The sequence below is a fragment of the Chlorocebus sabaeus genome, chromosome 8, assembly GCF_047675955.1.
Source record: "Chlorocebus sabaeus isolate Y175 chromosome 8, mChlSab1.0.hap1, whole genome shotgun sequence".
NCBI classification, from domain to species: Eukaryota; Metazoa; Chordata; class Mammalia; order Primates; family Cercopithecidae; genus Chlorocebus; species Chlorocebus sabaeus.
The window spans coordinates 73,942,288-73,958,491 of record NC_132911.1 but is presented as its reverse complement, the minus strand read 5'-3'; the positions used below and the strand labels follow the sequence as shown (position 1 = coordinate 73,958,491).

The 16,204-nt window shown below is 40.9% G+C and overlaps 1 protein-coding gene and 1 pseudogene across 2 annotated transcripts in view; one reads left to right on the top strand and one right to left on the bottom strand.

Moving 5' to 3' along the window:
- SLCO5A1 (solute carrier organic anion transporter family member 5A1) overlaps window positions 1-16,204 on the top strand; it is a 159,171-nt gene that overhangs the window by 19,743 nt on the left and 123,224 nt on the right. The window lies entirely within an intron of this gene.
- Window positions 9,705-13,365, bottom strand: LOC103236938 (thioredoxin-related transmembrane protein 1 pseudogene; annotated as a pseudogene).

Sequence of the window (16,204 nt, the reverse complement as noted above, 5' to 3'; positions counted from 1 at the left end):
GCTGGGATTACAGGCATGCGCCACCACGCCTGGGTCCTTTAGTTATGATTGTCAAAATTTAGACTTGGTATGTAGCTTTCAGGAGCATATTTATACATTAAAATCTCACACATCATGGTGATTCTTCAAAGACTTGAAGACAGAAATACCATTTGACCCAGCGATCTCATTACTGGGTATAAACTCAAAAGAATATGAATTGTTCTATTATAAAGACAAATGCACTTGTACGTTCATTGTAGCACTATTCACAATAGCAAAGATGTGGAATCAACTTAAATGTCCATCAATGGTAGACTGGATAAAGAAAATGTGGTGCATATATACCATGGAATACTATGCAGCCATAAAAAAGAAAAAAAATCATATCCTTTGCAGGAACATGGATGGAACTGGAGGCCATTATCCTTAGCAAACTAACACAGGAATAGAAAACTAAATAGCGCATGTTCTCACTTATAAGTGGGAGCTAAACAATGAGAACACATGGATATAGAGAGGAACAACACACACTGGGGCCTTTTGGAGGGTGGAGGGTGGGAGGAGAGAGAGAGAGGATCAGGAAAAACAACCAATGGGTACTAGGCTAATACCTGGGTGATAAAATAATCTGTACAGCAAATCTCCATGATACAAGTTTACATGTGTAACAAACCTGCACATGTACTCCTGAATCTAAAATAAAAGTAAAAAAAAAAAAGGTTTCATTAAAAAAAAAAAAAAAACAAAAAAAAAACCTCACACATCTATCTATTCACAATAGCCAAGACATGGAAACAACCTAAGTGTTCATCAATGGATGAATGGATTTTAAAATGTGGGACAGTGTATAAATACACAATGAAATGCTATGCAGCCTTAAAAACCAGGAAATTCTGTCATTTGTGAAAACACGGATGAACCTAGAGGACATTATATTAAGTGAAATAAGCCAGGTAAGGAGAAACAAATACTACGTGAGCTCACTTATATATGGAATCTAAAAAAGTCAAACTCATAGCAGTAGAAAGTAGAGTGGTGGTTTCAGAGGCTGTGTGGGAGAGGGCCAGGAGTGGACGGGGAAAGGGGAGGCGCTGGTTAACGGGTACAAAACTTCAGTTAAACAAGAGGAATACGTTTTGGTGTCTGATTACACAGCTTGGTGACTGTAGTTAACAATAATGTATTGTATATCTCAAAATAACAAAGAGAAAGGATTTTAAATGTTGTACCACAAAGAAATGATAAGTATTTGAGACAATAGGTATGCTAATTATCCTGACTTAATCATTCCACAATGTGTACATGCATCAAAACATCACATTGTACCCCATACATGTATACAATTATTATTTGTCAATTAAAAATAAAATGAAATGTAAAAAAACCCTTACACGTGTATATTCTAATTCCAGATGTTTATTTCTTATTGATCACAGATGTGGCCAGTAAATGGTTCTCTCTGTCTTTTGAGTTTCCATTGCCCTGTAGTACCGTTTGAGATCAGGTAATATGATGCCTCCAGTTTTGTTCTTTTTGCTTAGGATTGCCTGGGCTAATCAAGCTCTTTTTTGGTTCCATATGAATTTTAAAGTAGTTTTTTTCTGGTTCTGTGAAGAATGTCATTGGTAGTTTGGTAGGAATAGCATTGAATCTATAAATTGCTTAGGCAGTATTAGCCAAAATTTTCTAATGAACTTCTGTTTTCCCACTCTACATCATGTTTATCGTTTCTTTGTTAAATGCATAGAATGTGTTCAAAGTTTGTCCAGAAGCTCCTGGGGTCTTATGCTTCTGAGTTGCACAATTGTATGCCAGGCAAATAAATATAAGACCTTGAGACACAGTCACCAGCTCTTCAGCGAGTTCGATATTGATAAACTGGAGCCAAGGTTTGATATTCTCTAAAGGGAGGTGGGTGAGATAGTGGGAAGGGAGTGGAGGTAGATCTGGAAGCCTGAGCCTGGATGTTAGACTTGCTCCTGCACATGCTCCTCTGCAGTCTTGAGCCACTCAACTGTTCTGGTTCACCTCATCAATTTAGGCATAATAACTTCTACTCCACCTATGTTATACACGTGGAGATGAGATGTAACAAGATCAATGGCTTCAGTGTACTTTCATTCACCAAAGATGATATACACATGCTCTGTGTTAGGTGCCGGGTCCTAGCAGGAAGGAGGACTGCCTTGTTAGAACTTAGACTCTCATGTGAAGACAAACAATAAACAAGTAAACAATGAGGAATTACAAATCAGGGCAGGTGCTATAAATCAAGGAAACTATATATTGCATTTGGGGAGGGGTGCTTAAATAGGAAGATCATTAAGAGGAATCGATGTGTAAGCCAAGGCTTAAAGGATGCTTGAGAACTGTGATGTGTAGTGTGTAATGTTAGTCCACGATTCTGATATCAAAAACCCTAGTGTGGATGTTTACACATGTATGAACATCATAATCATCTGAGGCACATCCTTCAAATTGCAGATTCATGGACCTTCCTCTGGCGGGGGTTGGGGGAGTCTAATTTAGTAGGACTGTGGTCACGCTCTAGAATCTAGAATCTGCATTTTTTAAAGGCATCCAGATGATCCTGTTGATCTGTTAAGTTTGGAAACTATTGTCTTGGAGAAATCCTACTGAGAAACAAGAGTTTCCTTTCAAAGGAATGACTATGGCTTAGTCTTCTTTAATTATGCTTCTCGTCTGCCATGCTTCGCTTCTTATACCAACCTCCACGATTTGGAAACTTCTGTGATCTAGGACCCTGAGCCTTCCCAACGCTGCTGTGGGACTTGTTCCCTTTTTCCCAGCAGATGTACTATATGAAGAGAAACTTCTGGATGCTGTTAAGTGGGAGAAGGGGGCTGTATTTCTAGTGCATATTGGAATTCTGGTGTATACCATTGTATGTTGAGTCGACTGCTGTGGCCTGGTTTGGCAATCTAAGTGCTTTTTGTAATTTTATACCTGCAGGAAATATGTTTGGAATTTCATAAAAGTTGGCATGAAGAATTCTCATGCCATAATTCATTGTATCTTTGCCCTCTGCCTAGTTTTAATATAACTTTAATATACTTTGTATACATATTCAATACATTTAATGTAACTGAGTGGTTTCAAATTGAGTGGTTCTTGAGTGAAACTAGAAATAGTTCTTATCTTGGGATCATAGGTTCTACTGAAGCCCATTTGAGTCTTGGGGAAAAGGAACCGAAGCTGCTTCCTCTCTTCTCTCTCCCTCCTGGGGGATTTCAGGGGAGCCAGTAGCAATTTATTTGAGAACATTAGAGTAGCCATTGGGATTTACCCATGAGAGTTTTTTGGTTTGTTTTAGAACCAAGTTATGTTTTAAAAAGGTTGGTTGCTAGTAGTCCAGTAGGCTAGTGGCTGGCAGGGTGTGGCTCATGTCAAACAATCTTTTGGAACACAGCCTGTCACCTTCTGCTTCAATGGAGAATGGCCTGAATAGTGATTCTTAGTTATCTCGGATGTGCACTCCATCGCTTTTTATGCTCAATCATTGCTGTCTATAGGACCACCCCAACCTGAATGATGACTGTCATTCTCTGATAACAGGAAGGAGTTGACACCTGGCTTGTGAACATATTTATCTTAATAAAGCACAGGGAGTTGTTAGAGCTCACCCTCTTCTTTCATCCAGGAGAATCCAGAAGTGTCAAGGTTTCTCTGGCAGGAGCCCGGCCTGCAGGTTGGGTGAGAAACTCATGAATAGGACTCTGACATGTGTGTTCACCTCTCCCTTGGAATGTCTCACTTTTATTTCAGCACAATTTCCGTGTTCACCTCGTAGGTGTAAGGTGGAGTGGGTAGCCTCCTGCTTGGTGTGCTAATAACCAAAACAGATAACCAGCCACCTTCCCTTTGATTTCCTTGGCATGCTGAAAAAGGCATACGCAAATACTAATAAGAGCATCAGAGAAATAAATAAACTCAGAAAATACAAGAAACAGCTGGGCATGGTGGCTCATGCCTATAATCCCAGCACTTTGGGAGGTCGAGGCGGGTGGATCACCTGAGGTCAGGAGTTTCAGAACAGCCTGGGCAACATGGTGAAACCCCGCCTCTACTAAAAATACAAAAATTAGCCAGAGGCATGGTGGCCCGTGCCTACAATTCTAGCTACTTGGGAGACTGAGGCAGGAGAATTGCTTGAACCCGGGAGGTGGAGGTTGCAGTAAGCTGAGATCACGCCACTGTACTACAGCCTGGGTGACAGAGTGAGTGAGACTCCTTCTCAAAAAACAACAACAACAAAAAACAAAAACAACAACAACAAAAAAGAAAATACAAAAAGCTTACAACTTGGGTAATTTTTAAGGTATAGATTTTAGATGTTAGCAAAAATGTCTTGCTTACAGGACTGATTTTATCTTATGCTCTTTCTTGAGAATTCTAATGTCTAGCCTCAGAGGACAGTGAAAAACTCACATATATCTAGTCAGACTTAATTTTTGCATGGTCTCTTTCTTGCTCCCCCAAGGAAGGCAACTCTCTCCTAACCTTATTTTCCTGTAGTTAGAATTCTTATTTTTCAACATTACTTCTTGGCTGCTCTTTGAGATTTCTTCCTTTCCTATCCCCTTCCCCAGTGGAGAGGTGAGGAAGGGAGTGTGGAACTCAAACTTTATTTTATTTATTTTTTTTTTAGAGACAGAGTCTTGCTCTGTCACCCAGGCTGAAGTGTAGTGGCATGATCATAGCTCACTGCAGCCTCAAACCCTGGGGCTCAAGTGACCCTCCAGCTTCAGCCTAATTTTTCAATTTTGTAGAGACAGAATCTTGCCATGTTGCCCAGGTGGTCTTGAAATGCTGACCTAAGCAATTTTTCCACCTTGGTGTCCCAAAGTGTTGGGTTTACAGGTGTGAGGCACCACGCCCAGCCATACACTTTACTGAGCTTCAGAATCACCTGAAGGGCTTGTTCAAACCCAGACTGCTGGGCTCCACTCCAAGAAGGTAGAGGGAAGCTGAGAATTTGCATTTCTAAAAAGGGTCCAGGTGATGCTATGCTAATATCACTGGTTTGCTAACAAGACTTCATTTTTTTTTTTTTTTTTGAAACAGAGTGCAGTGGCACGATCTCAGCTCACAAGCCATTCTCCTGCCTTAGCCTCCCAAGTAGCTGGGATTACAGGCACCCGGCACCATGCCCGGCTAATTTTTTTTTTTTTCTGAGATATAGTCTTAGTTTGTCACCCAGGCTAGAGGGTAGTAGCGTGATCTTGGCTCACAGCAACCTCTGCCTCCCAGGTTTAAGTGATTCTCCTGCCTCAGCCTCCCAAGTAGTTGGGGTTACAAGCGTATGCCACCATGCTCAGATAATTTTTTGTATTTTTAGTAGACATGGGGTTTCACCATGTTGGCCAGGCTGATCTCGAACTCTTGACTTTAGATGATCAACCCACCTTGGCATCCCAAAGTGCTAGGATTACAGGTGTGAGCTACTGCACCCGGCCAATTTTTTGTATTTTCAGTAGAGACAGGGTTTCACCATGTTTCCCAGGGTGGTCTGGGATTACAGGTGTGAGCCACTGTGCCCAGCCAATAATACTGTATGTTCTATAGAACATGAAGCTCACAGGCTTCATTGATTGGTTCATTAATTAATTCATTCAACAAATATTTTTCTCAGACAGAGCTGTGGGTGCTGGAGGTTACGCTGATGCACAAGATGAAGTTCTTGCCTCGGGGAGCCTCTATGCTGGTGCAAGAGGCAAACATACATCATGCAATGTTTGTCTGGGATAAGGGCTATGAAGAAAAAGCAAACAAAGTAGGTCTCTTTGAAGGAGAGTGGTGGCCAGGGAGGATCTCTTCGAGGAGATGAGGCCTCCAGGGAGAGGAGTGGCAGGGGTAAAGGCCTGAGGTAGGAAGGTGTTTGGTGTGTTGGAGCCTCAGCAGGAAGAGGCTGGTCTTACTGGGAGTTGAGGCAGGGAGAGTGGTCAGAGCGGGCGGCAGAATGTTGGTAAGAGTCGCACACAAAAAGATTCCTGTGACCAGATACGTTCAGGAAATGTTCGTTTCAACAACATTAAAACTTTTTTTTAGTTTTTTTTTTTTTTTTTTGAAACAGGGTCTTGCCCTTTTGCTCAGGCTATAGAGCAAGCTGTAGGTGCAATCCCAGCTCACTGCAGCCTTGACCTCCAGGGTTCAAGTGATCCTCCCACCTCCTCCTCCTGAGTAACTGGGACTGCAGGCATGCGCCACCAGCCTGGCTAATTCTGTTCATTATTTTTGTAGAGATGAGGTCTCACTATGTTGCCCAGGCTGGTCTTGAACTCCTGGACTCAAGCAATCCTCCCACCTCGGCCTCCCAAAGTGCAGGGATTATAGGTGTGAGCCACTGCACCCGGCTGACATTAAATGTTTTTCTTTATTGAAGAATTTTCCTAAGGTTTTTATTGTGCTGATCCCCATTATTAATCTCCAGGAGAAGGATAAAGTATTTTTTTCTCAAATTTACATGACCATGAAACTTTTACTCCCTCAATCACCTCGCAGACTGATGTTCTTTGAAACGCATTTGGGAAATCTCGATCTAGCAAGTCCTACTCTCTCATTTTCTAACTGGGAAAACGGAGGAGCAGAGAAATGAAATAGCCTGTTCCAAATAATAAAGCTTGAGGTGACATGAGGCGGTGGAAAGAACACTGAGTTTGGGGGTGGAAGATGAGGTTTGAGACTTTGCTCTTGCATTTTGTGAATGTGGGACCTGGCGTCTGTTGCCTAAACTGGGTAGTTTCCTCAGCCAAAATGGGAGATTGCACTGTTTGCTCTCTGAGGATCCTGGAGTCACTCTGGGTGAGTGACTACTGATTTTTTTTGACTTGGGAGCCTTGTGTCAGTTAAGCCAAAGGAAAAGCACTGGGAGATTCACATAAATACATTCATCAAATACCACCATCTAGGTTATTTTTGCTTTCAAATGAATATACTTCCCAGACAAGTAATTAAAATAAAATCTGTCAGAGGATGTAAAACTCTAAATCATAAAATGTTGGTTAAAAAAAAAAGAAGCAATGGAGAAAGACTAAGATCTATGGTAATGTACTTTGCTGTAAAATATTTTAGCATTGATTTCCATTTTTATGAAATTCATAGTTGATTTGAATACAAACAGTAAATCTCACAACACGTGAAATCTATCTTTTTCTTGTTTGCTTTCCAAGGAATTGTTGAGGAAATAATTAGGAAAAAAAAGACTCTTGGATTTTAGTTTTTTACTAGCTATACGAGTTACTTTGGATTGATTTTTCTTTATTTATAGGAGGGATCCAAATATTCCTTAAGGTCTTTTCAGCTCTACTAATTTAAGATATCTATATTTGACAACTTTTGCCTTGAAGGGATGTTAGCAATAGAATCTTGGTCAAGGTGTGACAGGGACCTGAGGGTTCTGAGGACTTAGGATGTGAGCTGTGTATAGGTCAGGTAAAGTCATGGTAAATAATTGTGTTAAAGAGAAGATGCCAGTTGGGAGCTCTTTTGTGAGATTTTCCTAAGGAATTCTGCTGTTCCTATAGAGCAACAAAGTTTGGGCATTGTTTAAAGAAAGAATGAAGGTGTATAAGTTCCATTATTATCTATTCACAAGTGTGGTTTCTCCTCATTCTGGGCCCAGGGTAGGAATGTACTTTCTGGCCCCCTTGGGGTTGGATGGGGCCGTGTAACAAATTCTAGACAAACAGTCCCATGTAGTTCTGCAAGGGATATACCCAGGCCAGAACACTTAACTGCCACGGGAACACCCTTTTCCTCTGTCACAGGGGTGGCAACATTCTGGTGTCATCAGCCTGGGTTCTGGAATCAGAAGTCATGGAGCAGATATCCTAGATGACCCTTGAATGGATTATGAATTGTGACCAAGGAATAAACCTTCATAATTATAAACCCTAAGATATTTAAGCCTGCTTCTTACTGCAGCGTAATGTAGCCTATGCTGACTACTGGATTCAATAAGTTGAGAAATCCCAATGAATCAAAGGGAGAGCAGCCATCTAGTAAATAAATATATTAAAGAAAAGATGCCAGTTGGTAGCCCTTTGGTGAGATTTTCCCTAGGAATCTGCTGTTCATATAGACTAGCAAAGTTTAGAGACTTGGCTAAAGAATGAATGAATGAATGTGTCCCATTGTTATCTGTTCAAACTGGTATAAGCTATAAAGCATATCATGCAAGAGGCAGTATGCTAGTTTGGGCAGGCCTCTCCTCCTCCTTCTCCTGGGAGGTCAAGGCTGCAGTGATCTGTGATTGTGCTACTGCATTCCAGCCTGAGTGACAGAGCAAGACCTTGTCTCAAAAAAAAAAAAAAAAAAAAGGTCAAGCATTTGTGAATTTTCAGAATGTAAAATATCAAGGCTTTTCCAAATCAGATAAATCAGGAATGTTCACCTTTACATCCAAAAAAGAAAAAAGAAAAAAGTTCAAATAGAAGTTCAGCAGAATAATGTAAAGCCTTAAATAGGTGACCAAAATTCAAATTATCAACAGATAGCTCAATTTGATGGATCTTTCAGTAAACTTTAGTTTGAAACAACAACAAAAAATACCATTTACCAAAACATGAAAAATATTTTCAGGAAATTATTATCTAATTTGAAAAATAAAAAATGGAATCCATGGCAAATAAGAAAAATACAAAAAAGGAAATCAATCTTTGATATGGTTTGGCTGTGTCCCCAACCAAATCTCATCTTAAATTGTAGTTCCCATAATCCCCACACATTGTGGGAAGGACCCGGTGGAAGATAATTGAATCATTGGTTATCCTCATGCTGTTCTTGTGATAGTGAGTTCTCATGAGAGTTGATGGTTTTATAAGGGGCTTTCCCCTCTTTTGCTCAGTACCTCTCTTTGCTGTTGCCATGTGAAGAAGGACAGTTTGCTTCCCCTTCTGTCATGATTGTAAGTTTCTTGAGACCTCCCCTGCCATGCTGAACTGTGAGTTAATTAAACCCTTTTCCTTTATAAATTACTCAGTCTCAGGTAAGTTATTGTAACAGTGGGAGAATGGATTAATACAACGTTTATAGGAATCAAGAGAATATTACGGACAAATAAAAACCTCTTAAATCAATAGCGTATCCTGCATTATTGTGTGTAGAAAACTATAATTAATGTAATGTAGTTTTTGTTAGTTGCATAATCTAAAAGTATGAAAAAAAATTTGATTATATCTCTAAAAAGACCACAGAGTTGTTATTGAAATACACACTTCTTGAGACAATGGGCAAAGTTCCCATTTGTGGGATATTTCTTTTTATTTGTGGGAAGTATCTTCTTCTTTTCATACAGTGAAACGAAGAAAAACTGTACTAGATGAGAAATCTTTTTCTCTAAAGTAAGCTTCTTAAATACCTCCAATAATATAATACTTGTAAAATATAAATTTTCAAAACTCAGACTTGAAACAGGTTATTATTAAACACACACACTGCTTGGCAGTGTTTTTTCAAAAGTTGAACTATTTAAACCACCACACTGTGCTTAAATCATATTTCAAACTTTTATACTTAGTGCTTTTATATTCTGAATGTAGACTCTCAATCTAATGACAGTCTAGTCTGAGCCCTGCAATATGTATACAAGCAAGTAACATTTCACTTCAAACCAAAAGAAATGATTAATCTATTTTTGTCAAAATCATAATATTAAGATAACTACAAAAATTAGGATTTATCCATGGCCAATTTATGGTATTCTATGGAAAGCCTTTCTTTATTCCTTCTTTACTTTCAGCTTCCTCTTTGGAAACTTCTACATCCACCTTTTATTCCTCCTCCACATTGTTAAAAGATTGAGAAGATTCTGGTAATAATTTTTTGGACTGGTGCTGTGGCTTGGATCTGTGTCCCTGCCCAACTCTCATGTCAAATTGTAATCCCTAGTGTTGGAGGTGGAGCTTGGTGGGAGGTGATTAAATCATGGGGGTGGCCACTCATGGATGATTTAACACCATCCACTCTGTGGTGTTCTTGTGATAGTGAGTGGGTGAGTTATCATGAGATCTGGTTATTTAAAAGTGTGTAGCACCTCTTCCCTCTCTCTCTTCCTCTCGTGTCGGCCATGTGAAGTTCCAGCTTCCCTTTTGCCTTTGCCTGTGTTGTAACTTTCCTGAGGCCTTCTCAGAAGCCAAGCAGAAGCCATCATAATTCCTGTACAGCCTGTAGAACCATGAACCAATTAAACCTCTTTTCTTTATAAATTATCCAGTTGCAGGTATTTCTCTAGAGCGGTACAAGAAAGGACTAATACAGAAAATTGGTACTGAGGAGTGGGGCATTCCCACACAGATACCTGAAAATGTAGAAATGACTTTAGAGCTGGGTGATAGGTAGAGGTTGAAAGAGTGTGGAAGGTTCAGAAGAAGACAGGAAGATAATGGAAAGTTTGGAACTTCCTAGAGACTTGTTAAATGGTTGTGACCAAAATACCAATAGTGGTAAGTACAATAAAGTCCAGGCTGATGAGGTCTCAGATGGAGATAAGGAACTTATTAGAAACTAGAGTAAAGGTCACTTTTGCTATGCGTTAGCAAAGATCCTAGCTACATTGTGCCTCTGCTCTAGGAATCTGTGGAACTTTGAACTTGAGAGAGATGATTTAGGGTATCTAGTGGAAGTCATTTCTAATCAGCAAACTGTTCAAGATATGGCCTGGCTGCCTCTAGCATTTTATGCTTATATGTGTGTGCAAAACAATGACCTGAAACTTGAATATATATATATATATAATGTTTGAGACAGAATATTGCTTTGTTCCCCAGGTTGGAGTGCAGTGACATGATCATGGCTCACTGTAGACCTCTGCCTCCCAGGCTCAGGTGATTCTCCCACCACAGCCTCCTGAGTAGATGGGTTTATAGGCATACACCACCATGCCTGGCTAATTTTCTTATATTTTTAGTAGAGGCAGGGTCTTACTGTGTTGCTCAGGCTGATCTCGAACTCCTGGTTTCAAGTGATCCTCCTGCCTCAGCCTACCAAAATGCTGTGATTATGGGTGTGAGCCACTGCACCCAGCCCTGAAATTTATATTTAAAAAGGAAGTAGAACACAAAAGTTTGCTAAACTTGCAGCCTGGCCATGTGGTAGAAAAAAAAACCCCTCATTTTCTGGGGAAGAATTCAGTCAGGATGGATAAATTTGCATGGTTAAAAGTAAGACAAATATTGATAGATAAGACAATGAGAAGAAGGCCTTGAAGGCACTTCAGAGGCCTTCATGACAGCTCCTCCCATCACAGGCCCAGAGGCCTAGAAGGGAAGAGTGATTTCATGGGCCAGACCCAGGGCCCCCTGCCCTGCACAATCTCGGGACACTACTTTTCACATCCCAGCTGCTTCAACTTCAGCCATGGCTCAAAAGATCCCAGGTACAGTTTGGGCCGATGCTTCAGAAGGTGTAAGCTGTAAGCCTTGGAGGCTTCCATGCAGTGTTAACCCTGTTGGTGCACAGAGCACAAGAGCTGAGGCTTGGGAGCCTCCACCTAGATTTCAGAGGATGTATGGTAAAGCCTGAATGTCCAGGTAGAAGCCTGCTGCAGGGTTGGAGCCCTCATGGAGACTGTTTACTAGGGCAGTGCAGAAGAGAAATGTGGGGTTGCAGTCCCTACATGAAGTCCCCCATTGGGGCACTGCCTACTGGAGCTGTGAGAAGAGGGCCACCATCCTCCAGACCCCAGAATGGTGGATCCACTGTCATCTTGCACCCTCAGCCTGGAAAAGCCTCAGGCACTCAATGCCAGTCCAGGAGAGCAGCTTTGGGGACTGAACCCTTTAAAGTCACATGGCAGAGCTGCCCAAGGCCTTGGGAGCCCACCCCTTGCATCAGAATGCCTTGGATATGGGACATGGAGTCAAAGGAGATTCTTTTGAAGCTTATGATTTAGTGACTGCCCTGTTGGATTTCAGACTTGTTGGACTTGTAAGGGGTCTGAAGCCCCTTTTACTGAATTTATCTCTTTTGGAATGGGAGTATTTACCCAATTCCTGTATCCTATTGTGTCTTGGAAGTTACTGACTTGTTTTTGATTTTACAGGCTCATAGGCCAAAGGGACTTGCCTTGTCTCAGATGAGACTTTGGATTTTGGACTTTTGAGTTAATGCTGGAATAAGTTAAGACTTTGAGGGGACTGTTGGAAAGGGATAATTGTATTTTGCAATGTGAGAAGGATGTGAGATTTGGGAAGGGCCAGAGGTTGAGTGATACGGCTTGGATCTCTGTCCTCGCCCAAATCTCATGCTGAATTGTAATCCCCAATGTTGGAGGTGGGGCCTCGTGGGAAGTAATTGGATCACAGGGGTTGTCCCTCATGAATGGTTTAGCACCATCCCCTCAATGCTGTTCTCATGATAGAGAGTAAATGAGTTATTGTGAGATTTGGTTGTTTAAAAGTGTGTAGCACCTCTTCCCTCTCTCTCTTCCTCCTGCTCGGGCTATGTGAAGAACCAACTTCCCCCTTGCCTTTTGCCACAATGGTAAGTTTCCTGAGGCCTCCCCCAAAGCTGAGCAGAAGTGTCATGCTTCCTGTACAGCCTGCAGAACGGTGAGCCACTTAGGCCTCTTCTCTTTATAAATTACCCAGTCTCAGATATTTCTTTAGAGCAGTGCAAGAATGAACTAATATAACAAGTATGGCTGCAGTCTGAGCCTTTTTGAAGGACAAAGGCAATCTGACACAAATATCATAGAGTCCTAAAAACGACCCTGAAAGCAGAATTGCTAAAGCAAAAACCGTATACAATTTCCAAACCAGTAATCTAAGGTCTTCAGTAAAATAGCATGGTAAATCCTGATCCACATAGAGTGCTGAGGGTGCTGACATACTGCTCATCAGAAAAGAACCTGAACCAAGCCATGATGGAATTGGTTCAATACTCTTCCACTCTTCATCACTTATAAAGTTTCTGAAGTCCTTCTTAGTCCTTGGACTCTGATGGTGTCTAAATTCACCATCTTTACAATGATAAATAGTAGGAGAGCAGTTACGATGAACTGTCTACTCAGTCCTGGCTGCCCTGTGACATCTACTTTTGCTACATTAACCTCAAGAACTTCTCCCCATTCAGCAAAACTTTCCCATTCTGGTGGAAGCTTTTGACAAGCGGGGTACCACAGGGCACAAAATTCTGTCATCCAGTCTCCTTCCAGCAACTGTCTTCAGTTCTCATCCATGATAATGCATACATCTCTCTGCCACCTGTTCTGTTTCTTTCCATGTCCTCCAAAGCAATAGCACCAGGACTGCCAGGGAAACCATGACTCCCAGAGGGTGTCATGTCTGCTGCTTGCCCACCTCACAACAAGTGAGGCAGCCTCAGCAGACTTGATCTCTCTGGGCCCTGGTTTCTCCATCTGCATAAAGGGATAGTAATATTATCTAGCTCATAGAATTGTTGCCAAGAATCACTATTAATATATGTCAAGACCTTAGACTAATGCTTGGAATGTAATAGGCAGTCAATAAATCTTAGCCATTCTTCTCTCTCCTCTACTCCCTTTCCCTCTCATTTTAAAAAATTTTATTTATTTATTTATTTATTTATTTATTTATTTATTTAGAGACAGAGTCTCACTCTGTCACCCAGGCTGGAGTACAGTGGGGCGATCTCAGCTCACTGCCACCTCTGCCTCCTGGGTTCAAGTGATTCTCATGCCTCAGCCTCCTGAGTAACTGGGATTACAGGCGCATGCCACCACACCCAGCTAATTTTTGTATTTTTAGTAGAGAGGGGTTTTGCCATGTTGGCCAGGCTGGTCTCAAACTCCTGACCTCAAGAGGATAGGCCAAGGCTGATCCATCTGCCTCAGCCTTCCAAAGTGTTGAGATTATAAGCATGAGCCCCCATGTTGGCTCTATTATTTTTATTGACATGGGAAAAAAAAAGACTCAAAGGATAGACATCTGTGAAAGTAGCCATCTCTGGGTAGTAGGATTCTGAATGACTTTTATTTCTTTGGATTTTTTTTCCATACCAAATTTGTGTGCACTGAACTTAAGTTACTTTATAGTTAGGAAAAAATATTATTTAAAAACAGTATATTGGCTGGGCACAATGGCTCACGCCTGTAATCCCAGCACTTTGGGAGGCCGAGGCAGGTGGATCACTTGAGGTCAGGAGTTTGAGACCAGCCTGGCCAGTATGGTGAAACCCCGTTTCTACTAAAAACACAAAAAAAGTGGCTGGGTGTGGTGGTGCATGCCTGTAGTCCCAGATAACTTGGGAGGCTGAGGCAGGAAAATCCCTTGAACCCAGGAGGTGGAGGCTGCAGTGAGCCAAGATCATGCCACTGCACTCCATCCAGCCTGGGCAGAGAGCAAGATTCCATCTCAAAAACAACAACAGCAGCAACAAAACAAAACAAAACAAAAATCCCCCCAAAACCCCAAAAAACACTATATTTACTACAATTTTTTTTTCCCAAAGAGTGTATACCACTCACGACATTAAGTCCTGTGATTAGTGCTTTTACCTCAGTTTTATGACCTACTTCCATTAGCTTTCACCCTCTTCGAAACGTCTTCCATCTTGACTTTTTAATTTCATTAATGATTTTTTTTTCCCCTTGGCCACCTGTTGTTGAGACCAGTGAATCTCCTGGTCTCTAATAACTTACCAAGTCTTATGAATCTTTTCTCCTAAACCTCTCACACTACTGTCCACTGTCCTAACCTACTTCCGATCCTTACCACTTCACGTCTGGACTATTGGGTTTTTCTTATCCATCGACTTCCTTTTAATTCTTGCATAGTAAAGCCAGACAATGCTCTTAAAATACCACCTTATATCATTCCTTTGCTCAAACGCTAGCAGAGGCTCCTTACATTCCTCATTGCTGAGGATAAAATCCAATTTCCTGGCTCGACATTGAAAGCTGTCCACATTACTCAATCTCTGCTATCTCAAATAATTCACCACTTACCTTATTTATGGTCTTTTCCTACCATACTTCTGTACAGTAGCACTTTTGCCCTCCTGCTTCCTTTATGTCCAAATTTTACTTGTCCTTCGAGATCTTGCTTAAATACACACTCGTCTGAAATGTTCATTTTTTTTTCCTTTGTAAATTGCAATATCCCTGCTCTGTTTGGCCATTAATCACACACTGACTTGAGATTTTCTTATGTTGAAATGTTGTTAATCTATATCTTTTAACATTTCTGTTGTCTGTTTCTTCTCTCCAACTAAATTATTCTATTTCTAAGGGTGCTTACATTTTGTAACACCCCAGTGCTTTACAGAAGAAGATGGGTAATAGCTAGGATATTGACAGATGAATTAATATATCTAATATTTGATAAAAATATATGCTAGAATAAAAATACTTCATTTTATTTAAAAGTAAAGACAGAATTTTGACTTGGATCTTTTCCTTGTTGACTTTGTTTTGACTTTACTATTTATAATGTTGTTTATCCTGATAGTCTGAGCTTCTTTTAATGGTCAGATCAATATTTACTTGAATATTTCCCAAAGCAAGCTTTCTGTAATTCACTTATTAGAGAAGGTCTTTAAATTTTTGGGTATATGATTTTAAAAATGAAATAAAACTCCAATTAGTAAAATCCTAGTTTCAGAGCAAATGCTTCTGTTGTTAATGACCTGGGTGCTGTCCCACTGGACTCTGGGCTCCTTGAGGGAAGTTACTGTTTCTCAGTCGTGTCCATGATCTCAGTACCTAACACAGCCTCTGCCACAAGGTGTGAACTTGCTGTGTCAAATGAAAACTGCAGAGCAGCACTGCAGACTTGGAAGGAGGGAAACATTACATCTCAGATAATTTTAAATATTTGTCATGAATTAAATATTTTTCTTCTAAACAAACAAAGCACAATTTTTAATGACTGTAATTTAACAATATAGTATCCCTCCCTCAAATCTCTTATCTCCTGACTCAGTATATTCATGTCTTGGATTTACAGTGTCTACTCATTTGATCGTGATTGCTGCCATTCTGGTTTTGCAGAGGTTTCACGTTTCTCTGTCCCTGCAGAGTGATCATGCTGAGATGGCTCTGTGCGTGTTCTTGCCCCCAGTTTCTGCGCCTTTGAAATATACCCTAGAACACTCAGGTGGTGGGTGGTGATGGGAGCTCAGCTAGCCAAGAATGAGGGAGCAAGGGGATGTGATCAGAGGACCTTTAGGGTGCAGGAACAGAGGAAGCCTCAGTTCTACACCCTCTGACAGCCAGCAGAAT